The sequence below is a fragment of the Thunnus albacares genome, chromosome 19, assembly GCF_914725855.1.
Source record: "Thunnus albacares chromosome 19, fThuAlb1.1, whole genome shotgun sequence".
Classification (NCBI taxonomy): domain Eukaryota; kingdom Metazoa; phylum Chordata; class Actinopteri; order Scombriformes; family Scombridae; genus Thunnus; species Thunnus albacares.
In genome coordinates this window covers 17,541,476-17,564,171 of record NC_058124.1, presented here as the reverse complement: position 1 = coordinate 17,564,171, position 22,696 = coordinate 17,541,476, and the positions used below count along the sequence as shown (strand labels likewise).

The 22,696-nt window shown below is 40.5% G+C and overlaps 1 protein-coding gene across 5 annotated transcripts in view; it reads left to right on the top strand.

Moving 5' to 3' along the window:
- Positions 1 to 22,696, top strand: part of si:ch211-288g17.3 (chromosomal protein D1) — a 41,531-nt gene that overhangs the window by 4,880 nt on the left and 13,955 nt on the right. For 3 of the 5 annotated variants that reach the window (XM_044335662.1, XM_044335663.1, XM_044335666.1), the window contains 2 exons: positions 2,415 to 2,469; positions 11,268 to 11,350. The gene's annotated coding sequence lies outside the window, so the exon portion shown is untranslated. Of the gene's footprint in view, positions 1 to 161; positions 182 to 2,414; positions 2,470 to 4,306; positions 4,411 to 11,267; positions 11,351 to 22,696 lie in introns of those variants that run through there. The other 2 variants (XM_044335664.1, XM_044335667.1) reach the window with 2 other exon arrangements.

The window sequence follows — 22,696 nt, the reverse complement described above, 5'->3', positions numbered from 1 at the left end:
CGCCCGTAAAGACAAAAACCTACAGTCCAAGATGTGGTTCGGTATCAACAAAAGATGAGGGTGGATTTATTCCAGGGCCTAAGCTAAGTAACAAACTGGAGTCAGTTTCAACAAGTTTTCTCGTTTTTATAACCTACGCATTTGGTCAAGATTACTTTTTTTTGATGGGGTGAAGTTACAGGTACTGTAAAGATGGAGGCTTTTGTACAAATGATTGCGTAAATGTTGCATATCTGTGATGTCGACAGTAGTGGATAATAATGCGTTATTGTACTGTAAGTACAGTAGGAATAACGCTGGGCAGCAGGCGGAGGCATAGGATACATAACACAAGTCTGCTATCGTCCATTTGTGGTCTATCCGCTTTAACCTCCATGGAATATACCTTTTTCTCCCGCAGTATCAGCCTCAGATATCTCCTGGCATCTCTTTCCTTTCCCTTTTTTCCTTCTCCTGTGTTTTATATATGCCTACTCTGTTTTTTTATTTACATATCCTCCTGTTATCTCTGCCCACATTTTCTCTATCACTCGCCACAGTTTGTTATCTGTATCCAAGATTGCTCACTGGTATCGTTTCGAGGAGAGCGCATATATATGTGTGTTTTCCTCTGCTGTCGACAATTTTTATTGGTGTACAAGTGTGTGTTACTTGAAACGATAAGCCCTGAAACACCTTTTTGATTGTTTGCGCTAGTTTCTGGCATCTGCCGGGTTTAAAATCTGTTCTTTATGAATGGAGCGAGGTTATTTAAGTTATACGAGGACACGCTTGTCAAAAAAAAGTTTTGATTAAAAAGGGGGCACCTCTGAGGACATTTAAAAAAAAATACATACTGTAGATATGGTTAAAAAAGAGAACCTAATTGTATAGTCAAGGCCGTTAGATAACAGTTACTGGCCTAGTTTTCTAATAACGTGCAGTGTCGAAATGTGTGCTGAATTCATTTACATTCAGTCATTTGATAATACACAATGATATGACATTTATGGGCAGACAGCATCACTGCATTCTGTGATAAGCCAAGGGGGGAGGACGCTTTTGTTTAGTGGCGTCGCGGGCTCGACCTTTCTGTGACCTCCACTGTAGCTCTCAAGAAAATGAAGGGGAAATTCTTTGATGTCAAAATTTTGCGGGAATCCATCGTCTGGGATTTTCAGCTAAAGACACAAGAAGGTTAAAGAGAGATAATACCCCACCCCCCCTCCCCTCCCAGAGCTCTGAACTTGCTCTTATTTGTTTTCAAATTTGACTTTTACTCTACCAAACCTGCCTAGCACATTTGATTCCACTCCTGAGGGGATTTGATGGTAATGCCAGTGTAGTGGGACCCCCAGGTTATGAAATATTACTCAGACAGACCTGGTGTTATGTAATCTTACATAACTGAGGCGGCAGCTCAGCAGGCTCGTGATCAGGGGCTCTGGAGGAGAAGCTATATGGGTCTGCTTATGGTATGAACTCACTGGCAGGGTCAACACACTCCTGAATACCTGGCCCTTAAAGGGGAAGAGGCCCTGGTTGCTTAAAGATACTGCAGTATCCACACATATGGACTTGAGTGCCTGACACCTAAAGTCTGAGGAAGTAGAACAACGTCACCTATAGCAGAAACAGTTTGCTGCAGGCTGTTTGTGTCTTTAGTAATTTTATGTACATTTCTGTGTAATTAGGCAAAACTAATCTAATCCTATTTAAGCTACAGACTAACTCTTATGTCCTAAATTAACTTCACTCATCTCTGATTCAATTCAAACTCGAATCTAATTATTGGTTTGCATCAGAAGTGTACACCCTTTTAAGATTAGTCTACCCAAAACTTGCTTATATCTTCACACAATATGTTACAAATATTAAAGGCACTACAGTCCAGCGCCATTCCCATGATTCTCCACCAGCTCCAGTTCTTCTGTGAATCTCGTGTGTTTCTCATTCATAATTGATGACATTCAACCGCAGCATACATTAATGGATCGAACAGACCTCAGGAATTCCCATGCAAGTTGCCATTGTGTATAGCAGGTTTGAATTTGTGCTGCTGAATTTGTGTTTCCCTAGCTGGAAACTGACAAACCGACTAGTGCTCGTACCGGAGCCAAACAGCCCTGGTGTGAAATACGGATAGGACAATGAAACGACTGGAAGAATCAGAAGTGCTGCATTTAGGGATTTAGGTTGAAAAAGTGAAAAAGATCTTAAAGTTACAATAGAAACAATTTTATATGTATACTGTCTGATATTGTTATATGTATATCACCATTTTCACTCATTTAATTGAAGTAAGGTTGAATATACAGTAAAGGTACTGTGAATTAAAGTGAAGAAGAAGGCTGGATCCAGGCTAGCTTAACAGACAAAAATCATGTTTCTAATGATAAAACAAATAATGTAGTATATATTTTTCTGTTTTTCAGATTCAGCCTTTGAGACAACCACAACTTTTTCATTGAAGACAGGATTTTTTATCAGGTAAGAATATATTTTCAGTACATTTCTTTTATTTAAAAAGAATCCAGAATAAGCAGCGTATCCTGCACCTTTCTTTTTGTCCCAAAAGATTTAGCCTACGTATAGTTTTATGTAAAATCGAGTGCTTTACTGACCAGATTTTTTGCTTAATGGCACTCAGCAGTCAGGAACACTTGGTCAGCCATTTTAGTCTGTGGCCCGATCGAAACGTCGATGCACCATCAGAATAATTGAGTTACTCTTCCCTGAGTCATTCTGTCGTGATTAACCTCACAGATATGTGCTAACTGTGGGCCGACGTGAAAGCAGCAAGCAGACAATCTTTCATTTTGCTAGCACGCCCGTTTGAGTCAGTTTGCTGTAACACTGTTGGCTGTGACTTATCTTAGTAAGCAACAAGTGGAAGGGTCATCTGTTGGTCACGTCCCGATTATCAGATGTTGTTGAAAAGTGAGAGAGTTTGGGTATAAAGAGCGGCCTGTGGTCTAGCCTTGAAGCTAGCTTTGGAGATGCCTCACATTACATTTTCGTCTTTGTGCTGATGTCACCCCCATGCCCCCGGTCCAGCAGCAGGAGAATAAGAGCTACATTCTGCCTCCGTGACACAATAGAGCCCTTCTTGCCCTGATATTCTCACAATGTGTTTTTGCAGGGCCCTGTGCACACACATGCACACACATTCTTCCCTGGCGGCACAGACCGTTGATTCAGAGCTGGTGGAGCTGCGTACTTCACCTGATATTTCAATTCTTGTAGAAGGTGTTTGCTCAGAGATTTGTAGCAGTTTGCTCCCACTTTCAAGAAGCATGTTACAAATAAGCTGCGGTTCCTTTATTTCCAGATTCATTCGCAAGCAGACACTCAAAATCGGATATGTTAATGCTTTCTCTATAGTAATATCAGCAGCATGTGTGCACGTCTGATAGTTGAGCTGATATTTTTCATTGGTGTAGCACGCTGAGTGACGGAGAAGCCATGTAAGCCACTGCAGTACAGTATGGTGGTGTGGCATGGGTTAACGTCTGAGGACCGGAGGAATGTGTCCGGGTCGACGGGGAGAATTCCTCAGTCCTGCGCGACTAGGTCACTGCACTGACAAGAGTCTGCCACCTATTTTAGCATGCGCACTGCCGCCCTGCGCCTCCGTCTCATTGCTCTCCTCTATCTCTCTCTCTAATGCTCTCTGCCTGTCTTTCTCTCTCTCTCTCACCCCTCTTTTTCCTCGTGTCTGGCTCCAAGTCTATCTTTCTTTCTCTCCTTCCTCTCTCTCTCTCTCTCTCTCTCTCTCGTTTTCCACCATTTCATCTTTTGTTCTTCCTGCTCGCTCTTTGTCTGTCTCTGTCTCTCTCTTGTGTCTCTTTTAGTTAATCTGTCTGTCTGTCTTTCAGTCACGCCGTCTATTTTGCTGTCCTACTTTGCCTCGTGCTTTTCTCACTGTTCGTTCTGTCTTTTATTTGTCCCCGTGCACTTTCTGTTCCTGTTTTTCTTCTTCTTCAAATATTCATGCCTTTAGGTATTTATACTCTAAACGTCATTATTCTGTCGTTGTCTGGTTTATCCGTTCTGCAACCCTTCACCCTCCTCTCTTTTTTTTTTTGTGTCAAGTCTGTCTTGCTCTTTTTCTGTGGCACATTGAGTTCACTGCCGCAGATGCTTTCAAGAGGACATGGCGGGCGGGAGTGCAGGGGAGTGAGACAAAAAAGATGTAGACATATACATTCTCTGTATTCTTGTGAACACGGCACTGGCAAGCTTGTTATTAATGCAGTGCAGTAGCATGCGTATGGTGCCTGGTGGTGCTGGTCATGTATGATTTATACGGTGTGTTCCCACACAGAGGCAGAGGGGCTTCAGACCAGCTATCTGTATCCCTGAGTGAAGGAGTTTGTAGAGTCTCACCTCTTCATTGGCTGACAGCGGGGGTGACAGACAGACCCCCAGGTACGGGAGCGTTTCCACTGATGGCAGATGTGGTGATTTGACACACTCTGAACCTGGCGCACATGCTCACTGAACAGAAGCACATTTCTCTCTTTCGCACAGATGTAGACTGCACAGTTTTATACCTCAAGACATTTGATGGGTGGGTTTTTTTAGACATTTTAGAGACTAAACCATGATTAGATGAATTAAAAAAAGTAATCAACAGATTAATAGATAATAAGCCCTGATACATATACATATAATCATTTTTTAGCATACTTTTCTGTCATAGACCAGCGTACCAAACCATCTGAACTATTCTTGCATGTTAAAATATTTAATACCCATCTTGTAGTTTGTTTAGGCTAAAGCTGTCTATCTGAATTATGAAGTGAAGACTTTAATTCCATAAAATATGTATTCAACATTTCAGGCATGTTCAGACACCGACTGTGACGAAGTGATTGCACAATACATTAAGATTATGTGTCAGCTGTGTGCGAGATACTGACTAAACAATTTCAGATAACCAAAATTTCCAAATTCGATTCGCATTTTGAACGAAGCTCCTCAAATGCCGTTTAATTTAGCTCCGGGAGTCTGTGCGTGCGTGTCTGTGTCGGCCGGGCCCGCCACCAAGCACCTAAAGCCCTGGCAGTTTCAGACAGTGAGGGGAGGTGAGACGTGAGTAATAGCAGTGACTGATGATGTCACAGACAGCATCGCGCCGCTTCAGCTGCCCCCCTGACCCGGCTTTAGGATGGCGGCAGCAGTGCACAAGCACCCGTGGGTAACACACGCCAAAGCACATTAGAGGCACGGAGATGGAGAGAGGCGGGGATGGAACACACAGAACACAGCTCAGGGGGACAGAGAGAGAGAGAGAGAGAGACAGACAGACAGAGAGACAGACAGAGAGGGGGGAGGTTGTCAGATTAAAAAAAGAGAGAGAGGAAGAAAAGCTGAGAGACATGGCGATGTTTGCTTCTCCATGCTTTTTTTTTTTTTAGCAGACTGTCTGGTTGGAGTTGATGTTCTACATCACTGCCTCAGGTATCTCTCACTGTCTCTCTCTCTGTCTGTCTGTCTGTCTGTCTGTCTCTCTCTCTCTTCAGCTATCTCTGTGGGGTTTTACTTCCTCTATCGGATAAGCCAAAATGGAAAATGAGTCTTTGCATGAAACAAAGCCAACTTATAATTAGTGCAGAAACAATCAGTCGATTATTTAATGAAACAATAATGTTTGAAAGTCATTTATTAGGGAAACATGTTAAACGTTTGCTGATTTCAACTTCGCACATATGAAGTCTTTTCTTTTTAGTTTTGTACAGTTGAGCAGACGAAGTAAGCAATTTGAAAATGTCAAGTTAGGTTTGTGATAAATAATCATTAGTCATTTGGATCTTTTTCTTTTTCTCTCATGTTCCTTTTCTCACACATAACAGATTACACACACACACACATTTTTATCTGCAGCCTCCGTCTCCCTCTCTCTCTCTCTCTGCCTCCCTCTTTATCTCGTTTGTATCCATGGTCACTGTCTCTCAACTTTACTCACTGTGCGAAAATTGCCAAAGGTGAAAATGATAGTGTGAGTTCAACAAGAGTGAAATGAGCGACAGTGATGTGGTTGAAGGACTGCTGAGCTCACCGCTTCAGACATTATTTCCCGTACTGAAGTCTGATAGATTGACTCAGAAGGCAGCTGTCGCAGGCTGCAACTCCTCTCACCCAGTCCCTCCTTTGCTCCACTGGGTCCGTTGGGTTCTGCAAAGTATGCAATTTATGATGATTCATATGAAGCATTGTACCATTTATGTAGCACAGAGACACACTAAAAGACAATACAACGTATGATCTATAATCTGACTGCTTTGATGTATATAAACTGAGAGAAATTTCTCACTGTCTAATACAGTCATGGCTAAACTGTAAATCCACATTATATGCTAGCTAAAATGATTCGTTTATTATTTATTAGTAAAATGAAAATTTGAAAATTAGCCTGCAACAACTTTGATAATCCACTAAAATGCCAAACATTCTCTGTCCCAGTGTGAATATTTGCTGGTTTTCTATGATAGTAAAATGAATTACTTTGGATTTTGGAAAGTTGATCAGACAAAACATGCAACCTTGATTTGCCGGAAAATGTAATCGACAGTTTTCTTACATTTTTGAGACCAAAATGACCAATCATTAATGATATTAACTGTTAGTTGCAGATGTAGCTTATTAATCACAGTTATAGCTGTGATGATTATAATAATGAGTTCAATTGTCATCGTTGATCCGTTTTTAATGATAGGGGAATATAGCCAAAATGTGAATTAAGTGAAGTTTTAATTGTGAGAGCTAAATTTCCAACATAAAATTTCAGCTGGTTATTTGGACATCCCTTACTCATTTTTGTAATATTTTTGTTGCATGTATAAGTTATCATTATAACTTTCTGCCAAACCTAATTTTCCAACAGAATAGGAAAAATTAACAGCTTTCACTGAGCACATTAGACTCTTAGCTGATTATACTGTAAAAGATTTAATGAAACCCAATTAGATCATAGTTTACAAGGTCAAACATATGTAGCTGGATGTGAAATTTAACCTGATGCTCTCTAAATACTTACAGTATGAAGCTAACATTAACCGCCAATAAAATCTGTCTCATAGTATTCAATGCTATTCATGCTTCTCCTTGAAGGGGAATCCATGGCTATATGTAGTCTCTCCAATTAAACAATATCCCTTACAGCGTACAGTATTTTCTCTAAGGCATCATAGATACGGCACTCAAAGCTAACTGAGGTATGTATCATTGAAATCCATCTCAAGAGCTGAGGAACCTTGAGCTGGTAGCGGAGAGTGCCCGTTCACAAGCACTCAGCGCCCATGTGTTTGTTTTCGCCACTATCACTTCAAAGTCTCATTCAGTACCGACTCCCAAAATGGCTCTTGATGCTTTGATCTCACAGCCGAGAGATGAGCAGATACACAAAGCTAAGCAATCCTGTTAGCAATTTCAAGGCGATACTACGAGTGAAAGAATCTCAATTTTTTTTTTTTTTTTTCCCCAGCATAGACAGAAATCACTGCTCTGGTATGATATACTGTATCTCACCAATAAATAGACCTGATGTTGATGAATGCAACTGAGATAATGACTGTGGCTTATACAATAATGTTGCAAACACTGTGAACCTACATAAATACCTAAAGAGTTTAAAAAAGTAAAAGAGAATTACATCGATACAGCTCAAAATAATATTCTCAACAATAGAAATAAGATACTTGATCAAATCCCTGGTGATTTTTCCATCACAGCCTAGATAAACATACAGTTGACTGGTGTATCACATTTCAGTAGAGGACCTTACATGTGCTGTTGCATGGAAAACAGCTTTCCTCAGACATGAAGATTGAAGGCCAGTAGCCTCCAAATCCACCCAAGAATTAGAGTTTTTTATGAGTGCAAACCAGAATTAACATTGCCAAAGATTGTTTAGTAGTAGTGTAAATGATGTTTGAACCAGAATTTTTGAACCTTGGTTTTTTGTAAATCTTGCAGGAATTGGACATTAGAAGTCAAACCCTCCAATCTGAATGTATTCGGTATTTACTGGTTTAGCTGTAAATGTCAAGCTCCAACTGGGAGTTTTAAGTTGAAAGGTCAGAATTAAATCCTAGCTAGCCCGAGATTTCTAATCTTATCATGCTCGGGGAGAAGGAAAATGTGTTATTTAGGAAGGGAATGGGAGTAAAAGGGTCAAAGTTCACTTTGACTACAGCTGCCGTGTGCTGACAGTAGCAGATGTCGCCCCTGTGAGATGTGAGATCAAGGTTTGTTTATTTACAGCCATGACTGTCTCACCACAGTCATTGCCAGATTAGTGTTTGACAAAAAAAAAAGTGAAACAGTGTCATAATGGTCATATTAAAATACTGTAATAAACATTTAATGGTAATGATGGTTATATTTATAATGATTATTGTCACATTTAGCTGCATGAAACATTACAAGCATGAAAAAGTGTCGAAAGAGTGGATGTATAAAAAAGATTAAAATTCAGACGTCACTTTCGGCACACCTTTTAAAGGGATATTTGTAAAAAAAACAAAAAAAAAAAACAACAACAACAGAAAAGTAACTTTTTTTAACCAGGAAAGGGTCTCACTGAAATTAAAAACAAATATATGATGAAAAAGAAGCACTATCTGGTCTCATTTCACTGCTGCCGTCCACTAAAACAGAACCCGACCATTGATGCAGGAATGCCGGGCTTCTCTCCAGCGCACCGCTGCTCTCATGTCTCTCTGTTTTCTCTCTACCTCGCTTAACCATCCATTTTAACCGTCAATGACCTCAAAGCGCTGAGGTTTTGGCTGTAGAAATGAGTGGTCTTTCCCAAGTGTACAGTTAGTCGCTGTGCTGCTGGTAACACATCACCCCTCCAACCCACCACCACCCCTCCTCCTCCTCCTCCTTCCCCTCCTCCTCCTCCTCCTCCTCTGTGGTGCATCACCCCACTCACTCGCTTTCAATCTCTCCTTCTCTCTCCTTCACTCCCTGGCTTAATATTGATCTGAATTCATTTGTTTCCTATTGATCTGCCACTCCACCCTCTGCCGCATTGAACAAACACAAGGACACACACCATGCGCACACAGACCTCGTGCACGCACCCGTACAGATGCAGCACATGCGCCGTGTGTCGTACAAGCCTCACATATGTGCGTGCACACACACACACACATATATACGCAGAGAAAAAAGGCTAAAACCATTGATTCACAAACCTGTTATATGTTAACAGCATTGAACGTTAACACACACACACACATACACACACACACCAGCCCTGCAGATATCTGCAATCACACACTCTTCATCTGAGAGATTTCAGAGGCTGAAAACATAAAGGTTTGGAGAGGTCTCAGCTCAAGCATCAGACAAGCTATACAAAGGAACCTGGATTCCATATTGATCCAACACCTCAGGAGTGAGAGGAAAACACAGGCAGTCTAGGGCTGGCACCGGCAGGCGACACAATTACAGCTGCAGTTCATTTCTCAGGTTTGCTGAATTGTAAATGCAACAAATGAGAGGAATTCAGTGAGGGGGCATTTGTTCAGAGAAGTATGTGAGCCAAGGCGTAATTTCTGGCTCTAATTCTCTATTTCAGCAAGACGTCAGAAGGAAATGATCAAATTAAGTCACTCGAGTTTGATAATCTTTCCAAAAACTGCATTGTAATAAATATATAAGAAGGTAAAAGGCATGAGAAAAAACATAAAACAGTCACACTTAAAAAGAAATAAAAAGTGATTTATGATCATGAGCACTGAGTATATTTAAAGGGGAAAAGCTGCTGTTATTCCATATTTTTCTTACAATCATAAAATCCCATGAAAACATAAAAACCAACAACATCCCAATGTCTTTATTTAGAGACACATGTACTGAAGAAAATGGGTCACAAATGCTACTTAAAAGCTAAATAATTTTATAAAACAGCAGGGCACTGAAGTTTTTTGTAAACATTACTCAAATAAGAGTAAATAGTGCATTTATTGGGGACTATTTTTAACCGTGGATGAATATGTGCTATTTACAGCAGCAGGATAGTGTATGTGCGATCGATTCAAAGTAAATTACAGCGCCCATTTTCATCATAATGAAGGAACATGTCAGCCAGTGCAATGTTGTCTCACTGATGTGTTTTTAATTTTAATAGTTATTAAATAACAATGAAAAAGAAGATTAAGCCATATTAGACTTTAGCTACACAGGCAATATTTGTTAATAGGATTAATTCATACTTGGTTTTGGTCTTTTTTTCGTAGATAAAAGTATAGAAAATCATCAGTCTATCCTTTAAGGTTCATTGTTTAATTCAATATTTGAATGATGGGGCTGCCATCTTCTGTAAGCTGTGACAGGTTGACTGGCCTTTACTGTGGCCCCTCCAAATTTTTGGTTGGTGGCATCAAGTTGCCATGACACCAGACTGTTTGTCCTGCCCTCTGACCTCATTTCAGGACACGCTGTGCTCAGTCAGACTGCATCTCCAGCAGCGGCTTGAGTTCAAAGGGCTGGGGGAAAAAAGAGGCGAAGGGGAGAGGCTGTGTTTCCTCTTGGTAATATTGGATAAGATGCACCACAGGCTGGACTCGCTTTCCTTAAGTGCATGCAGACAGGAGCGAACAGATATATATATATATATATGTATATATATATATATATACACGTTCACATGTGGAAATTAATGAGCGCACACCAACACAAAGCTGTACATCTCCATCTCTGTTGTCTTTCATTGTGTTGGAGTGTCATAATGATTGCATTTGTTTGGCTCACTGCTGTTTAATTTATGATGTTGGATTGTATATTCCAGCGTTATTAATGTATTATTCATCACCATTGTCTTTAACCGTCTCTGCTGTACATGTATTTCTGTACCCTAACCCTCCCATTCATGCTTTGTTAATGGCAGAGTATTCATTCTCACCATTATCTCCCACTTTGTTAATCCATTTCATACTCTGCACTAGATGTTTGATGCTTCCTCCATCATAAATGCTTCTGTTTCTATTCATTTCTTTGTTCCGCTGAGTGCTTCATCTCTAATCAGGGATTGGTCCATTATGATTTAATGATATCGTAGTATTCTTTCATGATTGAGTCTTGGGTGTTTTTATTGCTAAAAATGGCAGTACTAGACTATGGGGCCCTGGACAAAAACCCAAAAAGGGTTGTGTCTGGGTGGCTGACTATTTATTTACTTATTCCAACTTCATGGCTCAGTGTGTTTATTGATGTTTCCCTTCCTATCCTGTGGTATGCTAATAATCTGCATGATGCTCTGCTGATTTCAGGAACGCAATGGTCAACTAAAGAAGATCCCCAAGTGAGAAGAGAGAGCCATGGGAAAAACCTCAAACTAGATTCCGGTTGTGAGGTAAATGCTTTGGCAACATCTGTTTCTTCCCGTTTATACAAACAAAGACTCTTTGAATCCAACTGAAATGAAAGAGAGAGAGCAAACAGCTCAACACAGAGGAGACAGAGAAAGATCAGAGCCAGTGATGGAGAACGTCAGCTTCAAATACACAGTGAGGACAACATTTCCACGTCTCTCAGCTTTTCTTTCTTCTCCCTCTGACAGTCTTTCTCTCTCTCTTCCAGTCTCATTTATTTTTACTCTTATCATTGAAGCGTATTGAAGCAAAATTGTTATATCGCTCCCTAACATAAACAGACTTTTAGCTATCATACAATCAAACCTGCTGAAAGAAAACTAAATCGGAGAGACATCATGTACAGACGGGTGACAAATTAAAGGAGAAACCATCATAAAGTGTCTTAGTAAGTTGGGCCACCATGTGCAACCAGAATAGCTTCAATGTGCCTCGGCATTGATTCTACAGTCTCTGATCTCTACTGGAGGGATGAACATCATTCTTCCAAAAGATATTCCCTCATTTGGTGTTTTGATGATGGTGGTGGAGAGCGCTGTCTAACACGTCAGTCCAAAATTTCTCATCGGTGTTCAACTGGGTTGAGATCTGGTGACTGTGAAGGCCATAGCATATGATTCACATTATTTTCATACTCATCAAACCATTCAGTGACCCCTCGTGGCCTGTGAATTGGGGCATTGTCATCCTGGAAGAGACCACTCCCATCAGGATAGAAACGTTTCATCATAGGATAAAGGTGATCACTCAGAACAACTTTGTATTGATTTGCAGTGACCCTTCCCTCTAAGGGGATAAGTGGACGCAAACCATGCCAGCAAAATGCCCCCCAAAGCATAACAGAGCCACCGGATCCCTTCACTGTAAGGGTCAAGCATTCAGGCCTCTACCGTAGTCTTGGTGAACGCCACACATGCACATTTGTCAAGAATATGGTGAAGGATGACTCATCTGACTATATCACTTTTTTCCACATCCCTGTAGACCAGTGCCTATGGTTTTTGCACCACTGAACTCTTATTCATCTTTGTAATGAGGGGTTTATGCACTGCAACCCTACTATAATATCCCTCTCTATGTAATTGTCGATCAAATGTGTGCGGTCGACCACAATTTCCGACCCTATTTACTGACAACTTTCCCATAGATCTAAATGCAGATGTCACTTTAGTCACTGTTCCTATTGAAACACCAGCCAGCTGAGCAGTCTTGACTGAAGCTCCTGCATGAACCCTCTTCAACACTGAACTCTCTTTCAAAGTCACTTAGATCTTTTCCTCTTGCCATTTCATACAAAATTAGAATCAACTGGGCCTGCTCAGCATTTTATACAAGCCACAGAGCATGATTGGATGTTAATTGTTTAGTTGTACCATGCAGTGCACCTGTGTGGAAGCATCTGCATTCGTTATGTTTCTCCACTCATTTATTCAAGGTTTTTCCTTTAATTTGTCACCCGTCTGTGTATGTTATTCAATATAATTGCATATGGGACATCACATAACTGCTTGCATGATTATTCTCTTTCTTTCTCTTTGACAAGCACACGCACTACCAAGAAAAAAAATGAGAGTATATTAGCCAAAATAAGCTGCCTCCCATCATTTGTCACCCACAGAGTCAAACCAGCAATAAGAAAACCAATTCAAAATGGTTCATATTATTTAAAATAATTACATATTGAACCCATATAACAGCCTTCCTTCATTATGGAGCAAGAACATTAAATTGTTAGTGCACTTTTTTTTTTTTTTAAGCTTATACGCACTGTGTGGATTGTATACAGCACACATTTGTGAACACACACAAACAGTCACACACACGTTATCCTACTTATCGTGCTTTCTCTGCCTCTCCTACTCACACACACATATACACAGACCATGCACACATACACACACACACACACACACACACACACACACACATACTGGCCCACACAACCCAATAGCCATTGACAACAGTGCCCTAGCAACCATTGGGCATCATGCCAAGCCACTGAGGTTGCCTGGTAGTGTGTTCCCATGGTAACGTTTTCTGCCATGGTAAATAAGGTACGAGGAGACTGAAAAAAGGGTGTTTGGGAGAAATTGCACTACAGAATCTCATTCTATCTTGAGAGAGCTAATAATTTATGGTTTGCGAGTAGTATATACTTATCCTGGCCCTGCACTTAGTTGTCATCTGACTGAGGAGAAGCGTTAGCATCACAGGTTTGAGTCCTCACCACACGGGGTCAGATCTAGTTTTGAGGGAGACAGCAGAGAGGCACGTAATCCTTGTCTTTCTCCACAGTCTCCAAACAGTCACATGACTTCTTTCTTGTATAAATATTCTTGAGGAAGTAATGAAATGGTGACATTTTGGTGACCTTTTCTGAGAGTATTTGACAAATACATTTATTTATTAATTTATTAAATTTATCTATTTGTTTGTCTCTGCATTTTTTGTTGTTTTTCTTATCAAATAGTCACTAGCCCTATTTTTTATTTCCTTTAGATTTAAATTAGATATTAATGGAAGTATATTTATTACAAAACAATACACTTCAGTTCACTTTAACAGAGAACGTGCCATTCTGTAAAATCAAGCAGTCCCTGGCCCTGAGTTTGAGAACCGCTGTCTGAGCCCAGCATTCCTGTTGAGCTGGCACTTGCCAGACGAATCATAGCTGCGGTTAACAGTTTATTTGCTGTCACTGGGCAGATTTCGCTACTCCATGCCCCTACATTGTTTGGGTGGTGCCGTAGTCTCTCTGCGTCACTTCTCAAAGAGGATGAGTGGTGGAGAAGTCACCTGAAATCTTTGTTTTGTCCGTGGCGACATTTATAAAGAAAAACTGCTTCTTTAATTCTCTCCAGTTAGTCAATCATTCAGTTAGCGTTTCTTTGTTTTTCTGGTCACGTTCTCATGGAAAAGGCCATTAGGTCTTTGCCCTCTGTCTGCCCACTGTTGTTTACAAATTTAGTGTATTTTATATGCATGTTTCAACATGGAAGAACAGAATACTTATTGTTTTAATATCAACATCTAAAGATAAAAGACCAAAATATTGAAAATCAGAGTCACAATCATGAGGTGAAAAGAAGAAGAAAAAATGCAGATGTATTTTACAATGATTTAAGCTTTCCTAAGTGTATTATTGAAATTTCGTACCTAGTTTTTTTCTTACTGTAATAACTATATTTCTTGAATATGTTTATTATAAATTATGTCCCTTAACTGTCAGTCAATAGATGAATCAGAATCTCTGCCTCCAGTTTTCAGACAAAACCCTAAAACTTATGAGATTGATTTTTCCTCAAATTAAAGAGTGTAATTATTTTCGCAGTAATGACTGAGAAACAATATTTTATCACTCAGTATTGTCTCAGCTGTTGTTAGGCAAGATTAACACATGATGTTCACATGTGTGATAATCCACATCCCCGGAGTCATTATTGGATGTGATAACGATTTAAATTAAATTAACAAATTAAATTAATGCAAAATTTAATTTGAGAAGTTTACATGAATGTTGTATTACAAGGACTATTTAAAAACTGGCTGTAATTAGCTTTTTGGGGAAATTAGCCCCTTGTAATTCACTAGCAACAGGGCATTTTTGTTTAACTTTATATAAAATACATATATTTAGGCATAAAAAATCTTAGTATCAAAGTTTTTTTCAGTATTTTCTTGCAATACTAATCCTTCTTCTTGTAGCTGTCTTGGTTTTTGGCTCTTGGTTCAGTAATGGTATTTTTGTTGCTCTTTTTTTAGCTTATATTTTCTTGCTACATTGATGATTGTTAAATGCAAAGTTATAATTTGGACACAAATAAATTGTTGTAATAAGTGGAAAACATCAGTAAAACAGCTTATACTGAGTTAGTAACTAATGTTTGACTTTGGCTACATGCTTTCATTAGATGCTAAATGACTTGAGAGGATGAAATGTCACACTAGTAAAATATCTTTTAGTTATTAGTATTACACCCAGTTTCCAATGAGTTTTAGGTCTGTTTTGGTGATTTTAGGCGTATCCAGATATGTACTTTGGTTCAACATGATTAATTTGTTTTTGCTCACTCAAGAGGGCGAACTGTAATCCTCACAAAGCTTCATCTGACCCGACACCAGCCGGGGTTCGGGTTTATACGTCACCCTTGCCTCCGGTGCAGGGGCTTCCCACCAGAATCACATTGGCACACAAACACACCCAGGCAGATTGGCAAAGAGCTGGCATTGGCACAACCATGCCGCATTCATGCGTGAGCTGACTGCGAATGAGACGGTGAGAGAGGTTTAAAAAGGGGAGGAGTGGAATGAAGGGGATGAAGGGGGGAGACTTAGTTGGTATGAACAGAGAGATTGTCTAAGAAAAAAAAAGTTGTAAAAGATTTTGAGGCCTGAAATGTTCAGTGATGAAGGACAAATAAGAGGTACTTAGAGAGGCGGGGGGATGGCCAAAGAAAGAAAATGAAGAGTAGGCGGAGGGTGGGCTTTTAGCATGGCAGAGGGCAGCGGAGAGAGGAGAGGTGAATGGGTTTGCATTTGGAAGCTGTCCAATTAAAAAAAAAAACAATCTATGTCTCTATTAAGCATATGGAGCTGCCGTACCTTTAGAAGTTAACACTTACTTGGCTCGTCTTTCATTTAATAATAGTTAATTATTGAGTTTTTAGTACAATTACAAGCTGAGGCTGATTATAACTGGCTTTTATCCCTCTAATGTAATTGAACAAGTCCCAACGCAGCCGTTCATCACCTTAAACACATTTACTTGTGCTATGCAGTATGTATTTATATGTACTTATTTTCCTGACAGACAAGTGAGTGAGATGTCTTTTGGGGAATTAGGGATATACCACTCTCAGCGTTGTGTGTTTGAATCCAGCTTTGTGAGTGAGGCCAGAGTCCTCTAAGACTTTAAGGTAGTATTTTTGGTGCATTGACCAATCTGAATAGGAGGCCTAGCAACTCAACTGTGCAGCAGCTATCGAGTAATCAATGAGTCCTTGAGGCACACAGGAGGAGTGTCAAAACACAGCCATTGACTGCTAACAACAGCCAATTTGCTGCTTTTGCAGGAGATCACCTCAGCTAGATGTCGAATGTGTGGGTGCGCCCCATTATTTATGAAGTATAATGAGGGAGATTGACTGGATAGTGCTGTTACTCCAAATTGTCATCCAATTACTCAACCATTAGATCCTATTTGTTACACTGAAAGCTGTCTCACTATACACCAATTTCTGCATTTCCCTGAATGTACGTCGTTAAAGAGTGCAAATCAGCGTGTCCTGTTTTAATGTGTCAAGGTATCTGACACCATTCCTGAGATTCTGAAAAAAGTAAACAAACACACGAGCAAACATTAACTGGACACAATCTGAATAAGATGCTAAATTTATAAGTCATTACTGTCTGAAAAGCGTCAGTCACTGAAGTCTCATCATGCTCACATTCATTCTTTCATTCATTAATGCACTCACTCACATTTCCGTGGCTATTAGGAGGTACGTCCGTTTCAACAGGCGCCACTAACTGGCCTCCTCTCTGCAGCTCCGCTAAACTCGTTAAGGGGCTTCACATGTGTGACACTGTTTGCCCTTGTTAATATAAAGACTGGAGGGCAGTGATGCGTTGCTCACTGGTGCCACTATTATGTTAGGTAACACTGGATGATAATCCTCCTCCTCCATGTGGTCAGTTTTGGGAACACGTGGGTTTTCGAAGAATATTTTTACCTTTATTTGATAGTGACAGCGGAGGGAGACGAGAGGGGGACAACATGCAGTAAGAATATAGTTTTAAAGTCTCAGTATGCCTCAAACAAATTAGGTTTTACAGTGTGTCCTCATACATATATATTTTCCAAATGACCACATTACAGTCGAGCAAAAAGGCTGAAGTCATAGAGTGGGATAAGACACGATGAATTGTACAAATGGGGATAATGGTCCAGTCGTTCCTCATAGAATTCATAGCGTTGAGCTCGACTGTACAATCAAAAAGTGACAGAAGTTGTTGTGTGAAGTATTAAAAAAAAGAGTTTAAGAGAGAGAAGTTTAAACCCTGCCTACGTTCACACCTCCACACACTTAGCCAGTTGTTGTGTGAAGTAGGCATGATGGTCAGATAAACTGTTTTGGAAAACTTGTTGGACACAGCTCCCACCTCTTAATCCGACAAATATTTTATTTGAAGCATAAGCAAGAAAAAGGCAAGGCAAGTTTATTTTTGTAGCACCTTTCAACAACAAGTTGATATATAAAAAAGACATAATGACAAGATACAGTATAAAAGGAACGCAAGGCAATATAAAAATTTAAAAAGAGCACAAAAACATGAACTAGAATTGAAAAGTGCAGTCACAGTGCAGTGAGAGATATGAATGAATAGTCCAAATTTAATTTAAGTTTTAAGCCTTGATTTTTAAGAACTGAGAGTGGGAGCAGACCTCAGGTTTTTGGGAGTTTGCTCCAGATATGTGGTGCAAAGGCATATTGAGGCCCTTGTTGTGGTAACATGGTGGCACCTTAATTAAATTAAATATTTATAATTTTTGAACTGCAGTACTGAGAGATGTTCTAAACTTGAGCATTGAGTCATCATTGAATTACTATTATTATTAAACTTGATATATTATTGTTTTATCAGATACTTTAATACTTTCAAAATGGCTGGATGTCGTCTAAAATAAGTTGTTTCAAGCATAAACATATGATATAATGTTTTGAAACAATTAATCGACTGCAGAAAAATTAATCAGCAATTTTACAATCAACAATCGATTAATAGTTTAGGTCATTTTTCAAACATAAATGCCGAACATTTTCTGTTCCACTTTCTCCAATTGTAGGATTTTCTACTTTTCTTTGTCTTGTATGATAGTAAACTAGATATTTTGGGGGTTTTAAACAGAAATGTTAAGACAAAACAAACAATCTGAAGACGTCACCTTGGACTTTCGTAAGATAGTGATAGATAAGAGATAGATATATCTCTCTACCATAAACAAAGTGAGGTTCCTTTAAGCTTGAGATGTGATATCTAATATCCTCAGCAGGAATCCACCTTTGGTTGAGTGAAACAAAAACAGAAGAGGAGTATTTCGACTTTAACCTCAGAATGACAATGAAGTGCTCAGCAGTGCTGAATCGAGTCTTTGACGATATGGAAGATTCCACCAGCTCCACTTGCAGAAGTAGGTCAGGCAGACGCCTACAGTAAGCAACTGCAGGTTAAGTGCTTGTCTTTGTATTCAGAGACAGTGAAGGTCTGCCTTGGCCTCTAGTGGGAGGGGGGGCTGGTGGTCTATGTTCTGTGTATACCCACAAGAGGGAGACAAGTCCACAAAAATGCATGAAGTTCAGTTAGTTAGTCTCAGCTATTATTCCCTCACATACAACAACATCACAGTATTAAATCTTGCAACTTTCTCTTATATTTTTCCAACATGTTTTATTTGATTTCTGTGATGTTTTTTTTGGTGGTGGTGGTGGGGGATATATATATTAAGTTGAATGATTGTGTTAATCTGAAAGACAGCTTCACGATGATGAATTTATGATGAGATAATGAATGAAATAAGACAGAAGGGAGGGACGGATGACAGACAGAAGTAGAAAAAGACTCTGCGTAGAAGACGAGGAGGCTCCAGCGCTGACCCTGCTCCAGTGCTCTGCAGTGTGAGGTAGTTGGTTGTATGGTTTCGCATAATAAACAGCCTGGAGATAACTGTACAACCTTCTAGCTTTCCTTGCGGTGTCACCCAGACTTCACATGAATGCCGTCGCCCCCTATCCGTCGTGAAGTGGTAAGTACGAAGAGTAACACTTAAAAAGGACAGACAGTTCAAACTGACTGACTTTTTATAGAACGTGAATACAGGTACTATACATATTTCTTTTTCAATATTAAACATGACAAAGTAATGACAGACAGGATGTTTTTAGGGTGGTCCTAATTTTATTGAGGTGTACTTCAGTATATTCCCTTTTTGTGTGCAATTCATATATTTGAAACATATTTTACTTTTTTAAGGTTTGCTTTTCTAAAGGTCTTGTGGTTTTGCAGTGAAGGGCAAAAGAGATGCACACAGACAGTCACAGTCGTTGAGATGACATCTATTATCAAATCTAAAGTAGTTTAACATTTTTCCCCTCAGCCAATTCAATTTAATTATAATGACACGAAAACAAGGGACAAAACTGTTCCTGTACTGACTTTAAATCTAATACATCTGAAATACTAATCAGGTTTTCCTGTCGAGGTTCAGCTAATCCAGACGTCAATATACCCACCTTGCTCTGCAGTGCTCTTTGATTTGTTATTTGGTGCAGTCCGATGGGGTAAAGAGCCAGCTATCAATAGCGGTTTGTTTCTGTGTTTTCTTTAGCATTCTGTGCACAAAACACAGAACATCTCTTTATACAACATCAGGCAATAAAACTTTAAAACAGAAAACAAAAAGCTTCAGAGAGATAATTTGAGAAAATTTCACTCTGGGTGACAGGTTATTTTTGTTGTCTGTAAAGTAAGAAGTGTTCATATTATTCATCAGGTTTGAAAATATATTGAATCTGCAGCATCTTTCAGCCTGGGTTTGATCATTTTATTACATATTGCACAAATATGAAGCGTTTTAAGGCTAAATGTTTTGTTTAATTTTGAACGCAGTTCTCGGCATGAACATAAACATCTTCAAAGTTAACTCCTCTTTGTAGTCATGGGAGATAATGACAGTGTGCCCCAGACGTGAGTATCAGTATGTCCTTAAGAACAGGCTGTATGTGAACTTGCTTGCCGCCTCCGCCTCCTTCTTCTTCTGCCTCCCCCCGCACCCCCACCCCTCCCCCTCTCGCTACCCCCCCCACCCCCCTCTGTCCCCCCAGTGTGTCTGGCTAGTGGCTCAGACACTCAGTATCCGCATTGCGTTGCAGTGCTCCAGTGAGGAGGGGAAAAAAAGAGCATATATCAGCAATCTCTGCCGAGCACTGCTCTTTTCTGTACGCACACAAAGAAACGACTCCCCGGCTTGTTCCAACTCAGGAGGAAATACAACCAACACAATAGAGCCGCCTGCCACCCGCTATTTTTTGAAATGTGTCCGCTTCCTGCATTTGTTTAAACATTTAAACTGACAGCTCTATTTTCTTTTTAAATCCAAATTAATTTATTGTATTGTATTCCATTGTAACACTCCACACCTGAAGGAACTTGTTTTTTTTAATTAGAATTAATGCAACTTTTATTAAAACAACAATTAAAAAAAAAAAAAAAAATCCCACTGACATAACGTGTAATTTTGGGAGTTTTTCTTTTAAAGGTGCAAAGTTCAGCTATGTGATCCTATGGCTCACTCATCGCTAACATATGAATGTGGATATTTGGGAATTCTTGCAACAAAGGCGAATAGATTGATATGTGATGAGTTGTTCAGATAGAAGACAGTTTGTGTTAATGAAATATGGAGGAAGAGCAGTAGTGTTGTGGTCAGAGCGGCTGGGAGTTTAATCACCTTTGGGCTTGCTGTGGCTTTGATCCTCACGCTGTGTAAAATCCACAGCCTCCGTCTGTGAGCTCCCGCCACCGCCTCTTCCCCCCTTGTTCCCTCCCTTCCTCTCGCTGTATCACACACACACACACACACACACACTCCCTCTCTCACAGATGCACATCAGTGCACGAGGACAAGCACGCACTAACACACAAACACGTCGACTCTCTCTCTCCTCCAGATGCAGGAGCACATGCGGCGCAGGTTCGAACACACTCACACAAACAAACACAGAGTAACAGACACCCACGGAGAGAAACGGCGTCGTGTGAACGTAGACTGCAAGATGAGCGAGACGGGACGTCACGCCTGCAAAAAATGTTGGGGGTTAGAGAGAGAGAAAGAGAGTGAGAGAGAGAGAGAGAGAGAGCGGGAGAGACGAGGAGGGAAGGATGAAAATGAGGGGAAGGGCTGAGACAGAGCAGGGGGAGGCGGGGACCGAGTGATAGAGAGTGTTCAAGCAAGAGAAGAAGAAAGAGCGATAGCTGGAGATACTGCATGCTTGCATAAGTGTCTGTGAGTGTGTGTGTGTGTGTGTGTGTGTGTGTGTGATGTATGTAGGTGACACAGATTTATGAAAGGAGGGGGTCATAGGTGGAGGCGCTGTTGGTGGTTGTTGGGGGTTGGGGGAAGTGGTGGTGTTGGTACAGCACCAGATAATGGAATCAATGCAATTGTCTGTGTGTGTTTCACTCTTTGTGTGTGTGTGTGTATGTGTGTGTGTGTGTGTGTTTAGCCTACCTGCCTCATAGACATTGCCTGTTCGGACTCTAATCGCCTGGAGAATTAGTGATGTGACTTGGCAGAGGGAAACGGGCACAAAACAGAGCCAGGGACAGCGCCTGAGAGAGAGGGATAGAAGAAGAGGAGAGACAAAAAGAGGAGAGAGCGAGAGATGGAGGGGTAGCGAGAGGGAAATAGTGTCGGGCAGCTTTTCTGTTCGCCGCCGCGTACAGCGCTCAGAGAAAAGGAAGACTGTGACGATGGGGCAGGATAGGTTTTATCAAGCGTTATTTTCTTTACCACTGGATTAATTGTTGCTTTTTTTTTCTCTCTCTCTCAGGGGGGAAAACGGATCAATAACTCATCGTAAGAGTACGTCGCGTTGTGTGTGTGTGTGCGCGTGTGCCTGTTTTATGTACATGCACTTGTTTTATGCATGTGCACACTGACATGCAAATGCTTGTGTGTGTTCATGTAAGGAACACCGGGCAAAGGCAAAAATGGTGAGTTCAGAACGACTTAAGCGGGCCGGCTAACAAATCGAGACAAGCATTTCGACTGACCTCGTCCACCCGCCATCTTCCCTCATTTGTGTCCACCTTCATGTTCATTCTTTCTGACAGAGGTTATTTTTCACATTCGAAATATTTCACTTCACGCTTCCCTCCAGCCTCTTGTTTTCATCCTCCGGTCTTTGTCTCTCGTGCTTTTGAGAGCAGCAGAGGAGCTCATGAAACTGGGACAGAGGAAAATATCTCAAAGCACAGAGACAAAGAGGAAACAGAGCAGGCGGTCTAATTTTTCTCACACAGGCAGCAAAAGGCTCCATGTTCTTATGCGCTTTTTTGTGGAGTCGCATGTCCGTCCGCGTGTGTGTGTATGTGTGTGTGTGTGTGCACCTGGCCACAGACATATTTTGTAAGTTAGGGACATGCTCTGGATTCTTGGCAGTCTATAAAGCTGCTGTCTGCGCAGACTTAACATACGGGGCGAACGGAGCTTTTCAGCTGTGTACCAGTTGTTTGAACTCTGGCTCATATTCTTCATGTGGCATCTG